We start from the raw sequence: 12,909 nt of genomic DNA, 5'->3' as shown, positions 1-12,909 counted from the left end.
TTTGACAAAGTAAATCTGGGAATTCCAGAGTGAAAATAATGATGCAGAGAAAGTTTTCCCCAAGATTCAGAGTTCTGCACTTTAGCAGGAAGACTTTTGACCTAGGCAGGAATCAGGAGACCTCAGCTTCCCCAGCTGCAAACTGAGGAAACAGCAGAGATTCTTACCTGGGGCCATGGATTTATTCATGGGACTTGTGAATTTGGGGGAAACATTACATCTTTATTTTCATCAGTTTCTAGTTGAAAGTAAGCATTTCCTTCTACTATGAACATAGGCAACAAACCACAAAAGAATTTGCCATCAATAGAAATCACAGATATTTTCACATCCCATTACAGTTGTTACAGCAAACAGAAATATGTATATGTGGAGTTGGTTGCTCGGCTACTCTGAGAGATTAGATCTGGGATTTGGCGACAGACGGAATGGAGCCCTCTGTGATCTCGTCTGCACCAGCAACAATCTTCACTCCCCAGAAAACCCCTGGCAAACTTTATGCATCCTTTAATTGTCACAACATTGGCATGAATGTGAAGCTGAGCAAGGTTAGTAATGTGCCTGAGATCACACGAGCTTTGTATTGGACCCCAGGAATACAGATGCCTCCCACTTTAAAAGGTAAGGTGAGAGGGGACCTTTGCTGTCAGCTGCAATCTCTCCAACCTGAGAGACCACAGGCCCTGGGCAGCCAACATAGCCCAAAGGAAGGCAGAAGGGTGAGGATATCAACCTAATCTGCATCCTCATCTTTGCATGCTGTGGGTTTCCCTGCCCCTGGCACGTGGTGGATGCAGAAAATACCCAGACTTCCCTCCCTGCACCTGCCCCTGGCACATGGTGGATGCAGAAAATACCCAGACTTCCCTCCCTCACCACCTCCTAGGGCTAATGAGGGCCAGCTGCAACTATAATACAGGTATTGTCTCCAGGACCAATCGGACATGATCTTGCAGTTCCAACACCTCCACTACCAGTTTAGGTTTTCTAGGTTTTCTCGAGTTAGCCCCGCTAGGTCGATCCCAAGCACTGGGCAGTTTAAGGAGGAACCATGGGGAGGGGTGGAGGGTCATCTCTGGTTTCAATTGGAAGGCAGCGCCCTCTAGCGGTTAGAGTGCAGAACCAGTGGTGCCTGCTCCACTGGGCACCACAGTCAAATATTCCAAGAGCATTCTTTTTGCAAGGCCTCTGCCTGCCCCCAGCTCTCCTGAATGGCCCACAACAGACTTCTGTAGTCTGCTCCAGCTCAGCCCTATGCACTGCGAATCACTCCTACATTAGCACCAGACAGCAGACCAACCTGTGTGCCACTCTTGGAAGCACTCCCTACCCCAGCGCCCTCCCACCCTGCTAGACAAGTCGTTAAGGGACGTGACCTTCCCAGCATCTCACAGCTAGCCTAGTGCTGAGCCAAGACTGGAAGCCAGATCTCCCCAGCTCACTCCCCACCTTACCTCACCAATTTATCCATCAGGCACTAGCTCCCCAAAGTCAACAAACATCTGTCAAGACCTAACTCACTCCATGCCCATCTTGGAGCCTTTTCAGGATCCCTCATTCAGAATTTCTCCTTCCTAGTTCCCTGATATACTTACAACCCCATTAATGTTATCACAGTCTTTGTGTTGCAGACATACCTGAATGGCTTGGATGGGTGTGATAACAGGGACAAAGGAAACGAAAATGAAACTTCCAGAGAAAGATCAAATAACTTGGGAGATAGAATCCTAGGTCCCCTACTTACAAACTGTAGTTTTAAGCTAGTCTCAATGACTCTTAAGAGTCCATATGCTCAGTATAAAAAACAATTCTTTATTTTTTAAAAGATTTTCTTATTTATATTATTTTTAGACAGAGGGGAAGGGAGGGAAGAAGAGAGGGAAAGAAACATCAATGTGTAGTTGCCTCTCACATGGCCCCCACTGAGAACCTAGCCCACAAACCAGGCATGTGCCCTGACTGAGAATTGAACCACAACACTTTGGTTTGTAGGCCAGCACTCAATCCACTGAGCCACACCAACCAGTGCACAAATAACAATTTTTGAAATAATCATAATAACTCAGTGTTTTATCAGAACTAAATACAATCATGTACATAAATGTGCTTGGAACACTGTAAATTGCCTCAAATATGAGTGTAATGGCCATTAGTAGTGGAAACATACAGACAACCGGTAGGCATCTGCAGTTCCTGAGACTGGGTAATAAATAAACCTCCGGGAACAGTTGGGTTAAAATTCCTAGCCAAATAAGGTAACTAACCAGGGCCCGCCAGAAGAGGCCCGCCAGCAGCAACACCCACCAATTAGGGACCTTCGCCGTTCTCAACTTAGCAACCTAGCTAATAGCTAACCGCCACATCTGCTTCTGTAAGCCCACGTTTGCTTGCTCTGCCCTATAAAAACCCCGTAGCCTGTAAGCCACGTGCGGCTTCCATTTTGTAGCTCTGGTAGGGAAAGACCGCCCCTGCGCAGGTAAAACTTTTGGCCAATAAATAACATCTTGAGCTCTAAGTGCCTGGACGTCTGATTTCTCTCTCTTTGAATACAACATGAGGAACCATTAAAACAGCCATTACTAACCTTTACTGAGCCCTTTCTGCACCAGGCTCTATACTGGAACTATGCTATATAAACAGTTTACAATGGTAGCCTCATATAATCCACACAACGATCCTAGGACAAAAATATTAGCATCATTTTATAGATCAATAAGCTAATTTTCAGGGGTTAGGAAATTTGTCTAACATTTTACAGCTAATAAATGTGAAAGTCAGGTTACAAACCTGTTCTGACTCTAGAGGCTGAAATTAAGTACATACTAATATAGTCTGCTTCTGCTACTTAGTCATTTCTCTATGTTCTATGGTACCTGAAACATCACAATTGCTCAGTGTTTGTCGAATATAACCATTTATTTACTAAGAGTTAAGTGTAGTTCCTGTTCCAGGAGCCTAAAGAAATTTGCCCATCACACAACTCGTAAGTTTTGGGACCAAGACTTGGACACAGGAAGCCTGGCTCTATGCTTTTTATTTTTAATTTATAGAGTTTATAGAGGAAGGGAGAGAGGAAGGAACATTGATTTGTTTTTTCACTTATTTATACATTCACTGATTGATTCTTGTATGTGCTCTGACACAATCCCACACAAGGGGAATTGAACTTGAAACTGTAGAGTGTGGGGTTGGTGCTCTAACCAACTGCCAGACCTGGGCTTCAAGTCAATGCTTACAACCACAGTTCTAGGCTGAATGAATAAATACAATCCTTCTTTATCTTTTTTTCAAATCAGATGATGCTTTGTAGCTAGGACAAACTAAACTTTTCAGTTTTGTCTCAAGTCAGCAGGATATTCTAGTGGAGACTTGGTGGAACATGAAGGTGTGAAAACACAGGAGAGGGAGCAAGAGGTCAAGGCTAGGGCAGAAGCATTGGGGGCCAGACCACCAAGCTACTACTGGGATTTATTAGAATTGTAACAAATATATAGCTAAATATAGGGAAAATTAACAATTGTCTCTATTTAGATTTTCTTTTATGTTCCTTAATAAACATTTTATCATTTTTACCTATAGGTCTGATATAGCAATCTTGTTACATTTTTAATTCTCAGACATATTATATGGGTTTTTTATTGTTGTTGCTATACTGTGTGAAATTTTTTCTATTATGCTTTATGACTATCAATTGTATATAGGAAAAATGATTTTATGTATTTATTTTATAAGTAAATGCCTTATGAAATTTTGTTTATATATTAATTTATTTTACACAAATTATGCTCACATAATAATTCATACTACGGATATGCTGTAATATACTCAACCATTTTCTAACCAATGGGTCTTCCCCATTGTCTAAGTTTTTGGTATTGTACTCACTGCTGCAGTGAATATCCTCATACACACATTTCAGCACACTCATGCTTTTACTTCTGTAGCATGAAGTGAAAGGTACAGGATACATTTTCACTCACAGTATGATTGCCTATTTCCTCATACCCTTACCACAGTTGGATATATCAATCTTTTTCATTTTTGTTCATCTATTAGATGGTAATTCTGAAATTCTGAACTCTGAATTTTTTAAAAATTTGCTTTCCTCTAACTGGTAATACTGAACAACTTTTCATTGCATTTTCTTTTTTGTGAACTATCTATTCATATATTTGACCTTTCACTATTTCTAATATTCTTAATTCTCTTGGGTTTCCCAGGTGTAGGTTACATCATTTATAAATAGACATTTTGCCTCAAGATTCCCCATATTTATATCTCACACTTTATTCTCTTGTCTAAATGCAGTGACTCACATTTCCAGAACAACATAAAATAACAAAGGTAACAGAAAGCATCTTTAACTTGCTCCTTGTTTTAACAGAAATTACCTTATATTTTATCATTAAGTGATGATAGAATTTTGATGTATACTTCTGCATTATGTTGAACCAATATTCATACATTACCATTTACTTTGGGTTTTAGTGAGAATGAATGTAAGATTTAATCAGAATATTGAATTTTAAAAATCTACTAACATTAATTTTAATAGATTTCTGCCCTGGCTGGTGTGGTTCAGTGGTTTGAGTGCCAGCCTGCAAACCAAAAGATCGCTAGTTCAATTCCCAGTTAGGGCACATGCCTGGGTTGTGGGCCAGGTTCCCAGTTGGGGATACGTGAGAGGCAACCAATCAATATATCTCTCATGCATCAATGTTTCTGTCCCTCTCTTTCTCCCTCCCTTCTGTTCTCTCTAAAAATAAATAAAATCTTAAAAAATAAATGGGCCCAAGAATTTCTAAAATAAAAACCACTCCATTTGTTACAGTACATTATATTTTTAATATCCTGATGAATTATTTTTGTTAATGTTTTATTTAGGATTTTCACAATATTCATGTGAGATTGGTCTATAGACTTCCTCCTTTTGTTGCTATTAGTAAAAAGATATGAGATCTCCCTTTTTCCCTATGCCATCAATTTGTGTAGTGGCTGAATCAATAGGATGAATGTAATGGCTAATAGCCTGCCCAGGAGGGGGCTCACAGCTGAGTCAACAGGATCAGGGAGAGCAAGTAACTAAGTAACTGAGGAGTAAGAACAAAGAAATTAGAATTAACTCTTATCAGCAGTTCCGCTTTCTTGCTTTCCCACCAGAAGCAATGAATGGTCCATGTGGCAGACCGCCCCTCACCCTATATACACAATTGTTCCCCACTGATTGGGGCCCAGAATTTTGAGACTGACTCCTCTGGGTCCACGTGCGTAAAAATAAAGTTCCACTCCGTATACCCAAAAGTGGCTGAGTTGTTTCCTGTAACATTTGAATAGCATCAAAATATCTTGAAGAATTTGCTTATACACTATTCAAGTGTTTCTGGAATGATACTGCAAATAATTTTCTCAAATTCTTCCACGTTTCCTTGGCCTGTTAGGTTTTGTCTCTTTTTTTGAGTCAACTTTGGTCATTTGTATTTTTACAGAAAATTTGTTTAGAGTACTACAAAAGTAGGTAGGCAGTAAACTTTCTTAGATCTCTGTTCTGCATTATATACAAGGTATCATAGTGGTATAATAATATATATATATGTATACGTGATTTTATCATGTGTTATGTATCATCTTCTAAAATATCATTTATTATATATAAAAATATGCAGCATATCTAAAAATATAAAGCATAACAGTATAATTAACATATATGAGTCCATTATAAAACCACAGAACTAGAACATAACCAAAAACATCCTTTACCTATATATTTTCCCCCTACAACATCTCACTAAGTAAGAAAGACAGGCAAAGAAGATGTAACTTGTGGAAAACAGGGTTTCTTAAGCATCTTTTTTTTACATCTATGCTAATTATGTATGTCAGAAAATGTGGTCTTTATGATCCTGATTCTGATACTTGCTTTACTGGCTAGTAGATCATGACTTTGTAATTTTCCAGGTGTGTTTGGAAAGAATATGAATCCTCCAATCGTTAGGTGGAGAAAACTCTGTATGTCCATTAGATGAACTTATTATTTAAATCATTGGTATCTTTTTGTATGCTTGACTTATCAATACTTGAAAAAAAGGTATGAAAACATGCCTATTACTATGGATGTTCCTGTAGTTCTTTCAAGTTTTGCTTTACATAGTTTGAGATTTTTTTAAGTGCATACATGATTCTAATTAATTATTGTCCTGGTGAACTGAATCTTTTTTATCACCACATAGTAACTTGTTGGGAACTGCCCAGTTTCAGGAGCTGTAACCCCCCATACCCCATGGCTGAGGCTGAGTGAGAGACCTTGGGACCATAAGCAACTAAAGAGATAAGGCTTATCTTCCTGGCAGGGGCACCACCTCTGCCACCTTTTACTTCATCCTGCTTGGCCCTAGGTAGATGACTGGTTATGCAATGACAGGTTAAGATTTCTCAAGGGAGGGATGACCTAAGACAGGCATGGTCACAAAGGGGCCCTCAGGGAAGGACTTGGGGGACTACAGGAAAAGGGGGTGATGGATCCTTGCCCCTCCACACAGCCTGAGTCCTCATTCTATCTGTAAAAAGTTTCCTAATCTCTTGGCTTCCTTACTTCCCTGGCCTGACTTAATCCTGAGACAATGCTGGAGGTGGATATTGCCCTGTGCAGGAACGGGCAGTTCCCTGGGGTAATCAGGCCTAACAAAGAATGCATAAAATCCTTTGAAACCTGCTCTGCTAAGAATACCCCCAATTTAAATGATAAGGGTCCAAGCATAAAATGAGTTTGTTTCTTAAAGCTGTATAGCCCTTTTGCTAACTAACCCTGACTCAAAATAAACCCTCACAGTTCTTTGTATGGCATCTATTGTTGACCCTTACTGCCTGATGATGGTTGATGAGCCTTACCTGTATTCCTGTGCAAATTGAACCTAATAAAAGTCCATTGAGGAACAGGCTCCTGGCCCTTCTTCTAATGAGAGATTGGCTACCTTTCCTCTCCAACCAGAATTATGTCTTGGTAGACTTATTCTCATCCATGGCTCCACCTGCAGAGTCCCCCCCAACAGTGACTCTATTTGTAAAATGGTTTTTGGGTCTGATATTAATATAGATGTGCCAGCTTTCTTTATGCTATTTTATATTTAACATATTTTTCCATAATTTTCAACCTTTGTATGTCCTTATTCTTTAAATATTTATTTTGTATACAATATATTAAATCCTGATAATGTTTTCTAACTAATATTTGGATTGGGGAAATTATTTTCCTTTTCTTCTTGAATGTATATTTCCATTCTACCTCTCACAAAAATTTTATATTAATGGATTATGATCAAAAGCATTTTTAATATCCCATCATACAACTCTGCAATAAATATACATCAACAAATTAGATCTCTTTAAACTTCCTGTGACCATAAAATTATAAATATGTATTTTACAAAATTCCTCTTATTAATGTATTATTGATCAAACAACAAATTTTGGTAACCAATTATTAAACATACTATTTCAATATTTTACACACTCTTAGGGTGATGGATTCACAACTTAAAATATTTAGTTGTCTGCCTTGACTGGTGTGGCTCAGTTGGCTGGGTCTTCCCCCCAAAAGCAAAAGATCGCCAGTTGATTCTTAGTCAGGGCACATGCCTGGGTTGTGGGCCAGGTCCCAGGTTGGGGGCAGGGGTAGGTACAAGAGGCCACAGATCCATGTTTGTCTGTTTTTTCTCCCTCCCTGCCCCCTCTCTAAAAACAAATAAAATCTTTTCAAAAAAATTTTTTAAATTGCCCTGGCTGGTGTAGCTCAGTGAATTGAGTATGGGCCTATGAAGCAAAGGGTCGCTGGTTCGACTCCCAGTCAGGGCACATGGCTGGATAGCAAACCAGGTCCCCAGTAGGGGTGCACAAGAGGCACACATTGATGTTTCCCTTCCTTTCTCCTACCCTTCCCCTCTCTCTAAAAATAAACAAAAATTTTTTTAAATGTAGGAATTAAAAAAATATTTAGTTATCTATACATAAATATTACCTTTTGCTGAAATGAAAAGGGTTCAGCAGCAATTCTATTTTTCTTTTTAGATAGATGTTTGTGTTGAGAAATTATGTTCACATAAGATGAAAACAAAAGGAAACAATTTTTTTATTTTTCCATTACCATTGATCTCCCTTATACCTCTCTTCCCCCATGCCATCACTGTCAGGATGGGCGGGGTAGGACAAAATGGTGGCTGAACTACAACCTGGAAAAGATGGCTGACGTCAAACCAGAGAGCCTAAAGGGTGGGCTTTGCCAAAATAGATATCCGCATAGCAACCTGAGTCTGAGGAAAGCCACCTATGATATATTGCCACTTTGTTCAAAAAGGACCAATCCCCAGCTCCCACAAAGAGAGCCAACCAAAATAAAACCCCATCATTTTCCCTGTTTGGGGGTGACTTCCCCAGCCCCACTCTGCAGACTGGAGAACCTCGCCCGGGTGCACAAACCGCAATAAAGCTCTATACTGCCTAACTTTGTGGCTGCTGGCATTTCTTCTTCCGTGGAGCCTAAGAAAACCTTTCATTTGGTGCCGAAACCCGGGATGAGTTGTCCTCTGAAGACCGCTCCTCTCCCTACTCCCCGAGGAGGCCTTGCAACCACCCCACCAGTCTGGACAAAGTAAGTGCCGTTGCCCTTAAGTTTCTGGTCCCCCAACACTGATTTTGGGCCCCTGTCTGCTGGGAGAGACTGCTCTCCACAAAACCGCAGAGCTGCATTGGGGGTAACCCTTCTAGGAGAGGCTGCTCTCCCTCCGCTGAGAGGTTCTGGGCACCAGAGGAGACGTCCCTGGACCCAGACCGCCCTTTTTACCCGACCGGATGGGCAGATTGGGTTTAGGGATGCCGATTCCCACTTGCTGATCCTCCTGGGACCAGGAATGGAGGGCAGGAGTCCAAGCCAGATCCTAAGTCACCTCTAGGGTACCTTCTGAAAAATTTGCCAGCAATTGATCCTGGCTTCAAGCGAAAACTTCTGATTTTTCTATCCACTACGGCCTGGCCGTTGTATCAGCTCGATAATTGTGAAACCTGGCCTCCTGAAGGCACTTTCGATTTCGTTACCCTTACTGACCTAGATAATTTTTGCAGACGGACTGGCAAATGGTCTGAGGTCCCCTACATTCAGGGCTTTTGGGCCTTGCGCTCCCGCCCGGATCTGTGCGCCCAATGTTCCACAGCCCAGTTTCTCGCCCAAGGAAACTCTGAACCCATCCGGCCTCCTAAGCCTACTGCCCCAGAACCTCCCTCCCTCCTTTTCTGATTCCCCTGAAGGTTTTGCTTCCCCTCCTTCTCCCCCTCCTCCTTATCAGCTCCCAACAACAGCTACTCCAGCCCCGGCTCTCCCCTCTCGACTGGATTCTCCCCCTCCCTCGAAGACCTTTCTTCCCTGGTTAGCTCGCACACCCGCTCCCGCCTGAATTATAGCCCCTAGATTCCCTCTGGGAAGTGGCAGGAGCAGAAGGTGTCTGTCATTCGGGTCCATGTCCCCTTCTCACTAACTGACCTCTCTTCAATTGAGAAATGCCTAGGCTCTTTTTCCATTAACTCTACCAATTTTATCAGGAATTCCAGTCCCTAGTCCAGGCTTATGACCTCACATGGCATGACCTGCACATCATTTTAACTTCCACCATGACCCCGGACAAGCCTGACTGAGTCTGGACTGCAGCTAGAGCTCATGCAGACCAAACCCACACCACCAATCCCTTCATGCCAGCAGGGACTGAAGCTGTGCCAGAGGCAGAACCAGACTGGGACTACCAGGTAGGACAGGTGGGTCGAAGGCACCGCAACCAAATGGTCGAGTGCCTGATAGCAGGTATATGCACCAATCTGCCCAGAAAGCAGTCAACTATGATAAGGTCAGAGAGGTCACCCAAGGCCCCAGAGAAAATCCGGTGCTGTTTCTCAACAGACTAACCAAGGCAATGGTGCTCCATACCTGCCTTGACCTGGCTTCTAACGCTGGGGCCACTGTCTTAGCTACTCACTTTATCTCTCAGTCAGCCCCAGATATTAGAAGGAAACTGAAAAAGGCCGAGGATGGCCCCCAAACCCCCATCTGAGATCTGGTAAATGTAGCATTTAAGGTTTTCAATAACCGGGAAGCAGAGGCTGAGGCTGCCTACCAGGCTCGCCTACAGCAAAAGGTAGCCCTGCAAACCCAAGCCATGCTAGCGGCCCTGTGGCTGGCGGCAAACACCGGCCCAGGGGCGAAGCTGAAGTCCGGGCCAAAGAACACCCCACCAGCGGCCTGTTTCAAGCGTGGCAAAGAAGAGCACTGGGCCCGCCAGTGTCCTCAACCTCGGCCACCAACGAAGCCTTGGCCCGATTGCCGACAGCTTGGCCACTGGAGGGATGCCTGTCCCCTTACAGGCTTGTCCCCAGCGCCTCCACGCAGGGGACCAGCCGATCAAGGTGTGGACTCTTCCCTGGCCACGCCATAACTTCTCGGACTCCTAGATGACTGAAGTGGCCCGGACTTGGAGACCCCCCTTCCCCCTAGCTGAGTCCAGGGTAACGCTGTAGGTAGCGGGTAAGTCCATCTCTTTCCTAGTGGACATGGGGGCTACCACCATCTTTTTCAGGATCTCTTACTCCTTCCCAGATCTCGGCCATGGGGATTGACAGGACCCCATCTCACCTATGGCAACCCCCCCCCCCCCCCCCCCGCTTAACTGCAGTCTGGACGGCTTTCCCTTTTCCCATTCATTCCTTGTATACCCTCCTGCCCTGTTCTGCTTCGAGGATGTTCTCTAATTATTAGGCACTACTCTTCAGATCACACAAAACCCGACCCCTTCCTCCTCCCTTATTCTCCCACTGTTAGAAAACCTACTTGCCCCTTCCTCAGAAATGGCTGACCTCTAGCCCCTCGCCTCTACGCCCCCCTGACAACAGGAAGTAGCCAGACCAAACATAGCGCCCCTTATCCTATCAAAGAGGCTGGAATGTAAGGATGGGTGTGGTAGGACAAAATGGCAGCTGAGCTACAACCTGGAAAAGACGGCTGATGTCAAACCAGAGAGCTGAAACGGTGGGCTTTGCCAAAATAGATATCCGCAAAGCAACCTGAGCCTGAGGAAAACCACCAATGATATATTGCCGCTTTGTTCAAAGGGGACTAATCCTCAGCTCCCACAGAGAGAGCCAACCAAAATAAAACCCCACCATATTCCCTGCTTGGGCGAGACTTCCCCGGTCCCACTCTGCAGACTGGAGGACCTCACTCGGATGCACAAACCCCAGTAAAGCTCTATACTGCCTAACTTTGTGGTTGATCGGCATTTCTTCTTCAGCGGAGCCTAAAAAAAAACCCTTTTGATCACCACTGTCCATGTCCATGGGTCCTTTTTCCTTTTTTTTTTTTTTTTTTTTTGGATTCTTCCACCCTCTAACCCCTGCCCAGAGCTGTCAGCTTACCCTCTACCTATGAGTCTGTCTCTATTTTGCTTGTAAGTTCAGTTTGTTCATTAGATTCCACATTTGAGTGAAATCTATGGTATTCGTCTTCCTCTAACTGGCTTATTTCACTTAGCATAATTGTCTCGAAAACCATCCATACTCTCACGAATGATAAAATCTTCTTTTTTATAGCCGAGTACTATTCTAATGTGTAAATGTCCCATAGTTGTTTTATCCACTCATCTACTGATGGACACTTTGGCTGCTTACATATCTTGGTGAGGAGATAATTTTTTAACAGCAATATCATTCTATTGGAATTTCTATCTCATACAGCAAAAACCACAGTGATTATATAAATAATATTTAATAATCAACTTTAAAAACTGCAGTGGCTTAAACTAGATGGAATTTTATGTCTCTGACATCATTATCCTGGGTCGTCTATGATAGGTGGGGCACTTTGTTTGCTCCTTGAAGTTTTCCGGGATGAAGATTCCTCCTGTGTTGCTTTTCTAGTCCTTACAATATAGCCCTTTCTTAAATGGCTGAAGGTAGTTCAAGTAGTACTACATTCCAGACAGTAGAAAATAGGGAAAAGGGATGAACATTTAAGCATTTTGCTGCACAACAAACCACCCAAATTTTGGCGATTAAAAATGATAATCATTTTTTTAGCCCCTAAGTCTGTGGTTTGGCAATCTGGGCTTGACTCAACTGACAGTTTTTCTGCTGGTCTCACCTGGATTCATTCATTTGCTGGGAGTAGGCTGGGTGCTGATTGGTTGCAGATGGTCTCATGCACAAGCATGATGCTTGGCTGGGGTGATGGGGATAATTTGTATGTTTCTCTGTAGCACCTAGCAGGCTAACCTGAGCTTTGTCATTGTTGACTATGTTTCTAAACAAGAGGGTCAACCCCAATACATACGCACAAGGCTCTGCTTGCGCCACATTTGATAATGTCCCTTTAGCTAAACCAAGTTCTACGTAGCTAAGCCCAGATTCAACAGATGGAGAGGAGTGGCAAAGTCACATTGCAAAGGGCTATGTATTCAAAGACAGCAAGAATCTGTGAGAGGTTTTTGTGTTTGCAATTTACTCCACAACACATGCACTTTTACTTGCATTTGCATTAACAAGAATTTAGTCACATAGGTACACCTCATCTACAAAAGGAGGCTAGGAAATGTCTCCAGCTAGTCAGAAATGTTCTCTGGCCCTGGCTGGTGTAGCTTAGTGGATTGAGCGCGGGCTTGTGAACCAGAGGATCATGGTTCGATTCCCAGTCAGGGCACATGCCTGGGTTGCAGGCCAGTTCCCAGCAGGGGATGCACTAGAGGCAACCATACACTGATATTTCTCTCCCTCTCTCCTTCCCTTCCTTCTGCTCTAAAGATAAATAAATAAAATATTTAAAAAAAAAAAAAGAAATGTTCTCTGCTAAAACTCAGTGGAGGTGGGCAGAATGGTTTCTTTAAA

The sequence above is a fragment of the Artibeus jamaicensis genome, unplaced genomic scaffold, assembly GCF_021234435.1.
Source record: "Artibeus jamaicensis isolate MK-2021 breed Jamaican fruit bat unplaced genomic scaffold, CSHL_Jam_final contig_445, whole genome shotgun sequence".
NCBI lineage: Eukaryota > Metazoa > Chordata > Mammalia > Chiroptera > Phyllostomidae > Artibeus > Artibeus jamaicensis.
The sequence above is the reverse complement of the archived record's forward strand: the minus strand, read 5'-3'. Positions refer to the sequence as shown.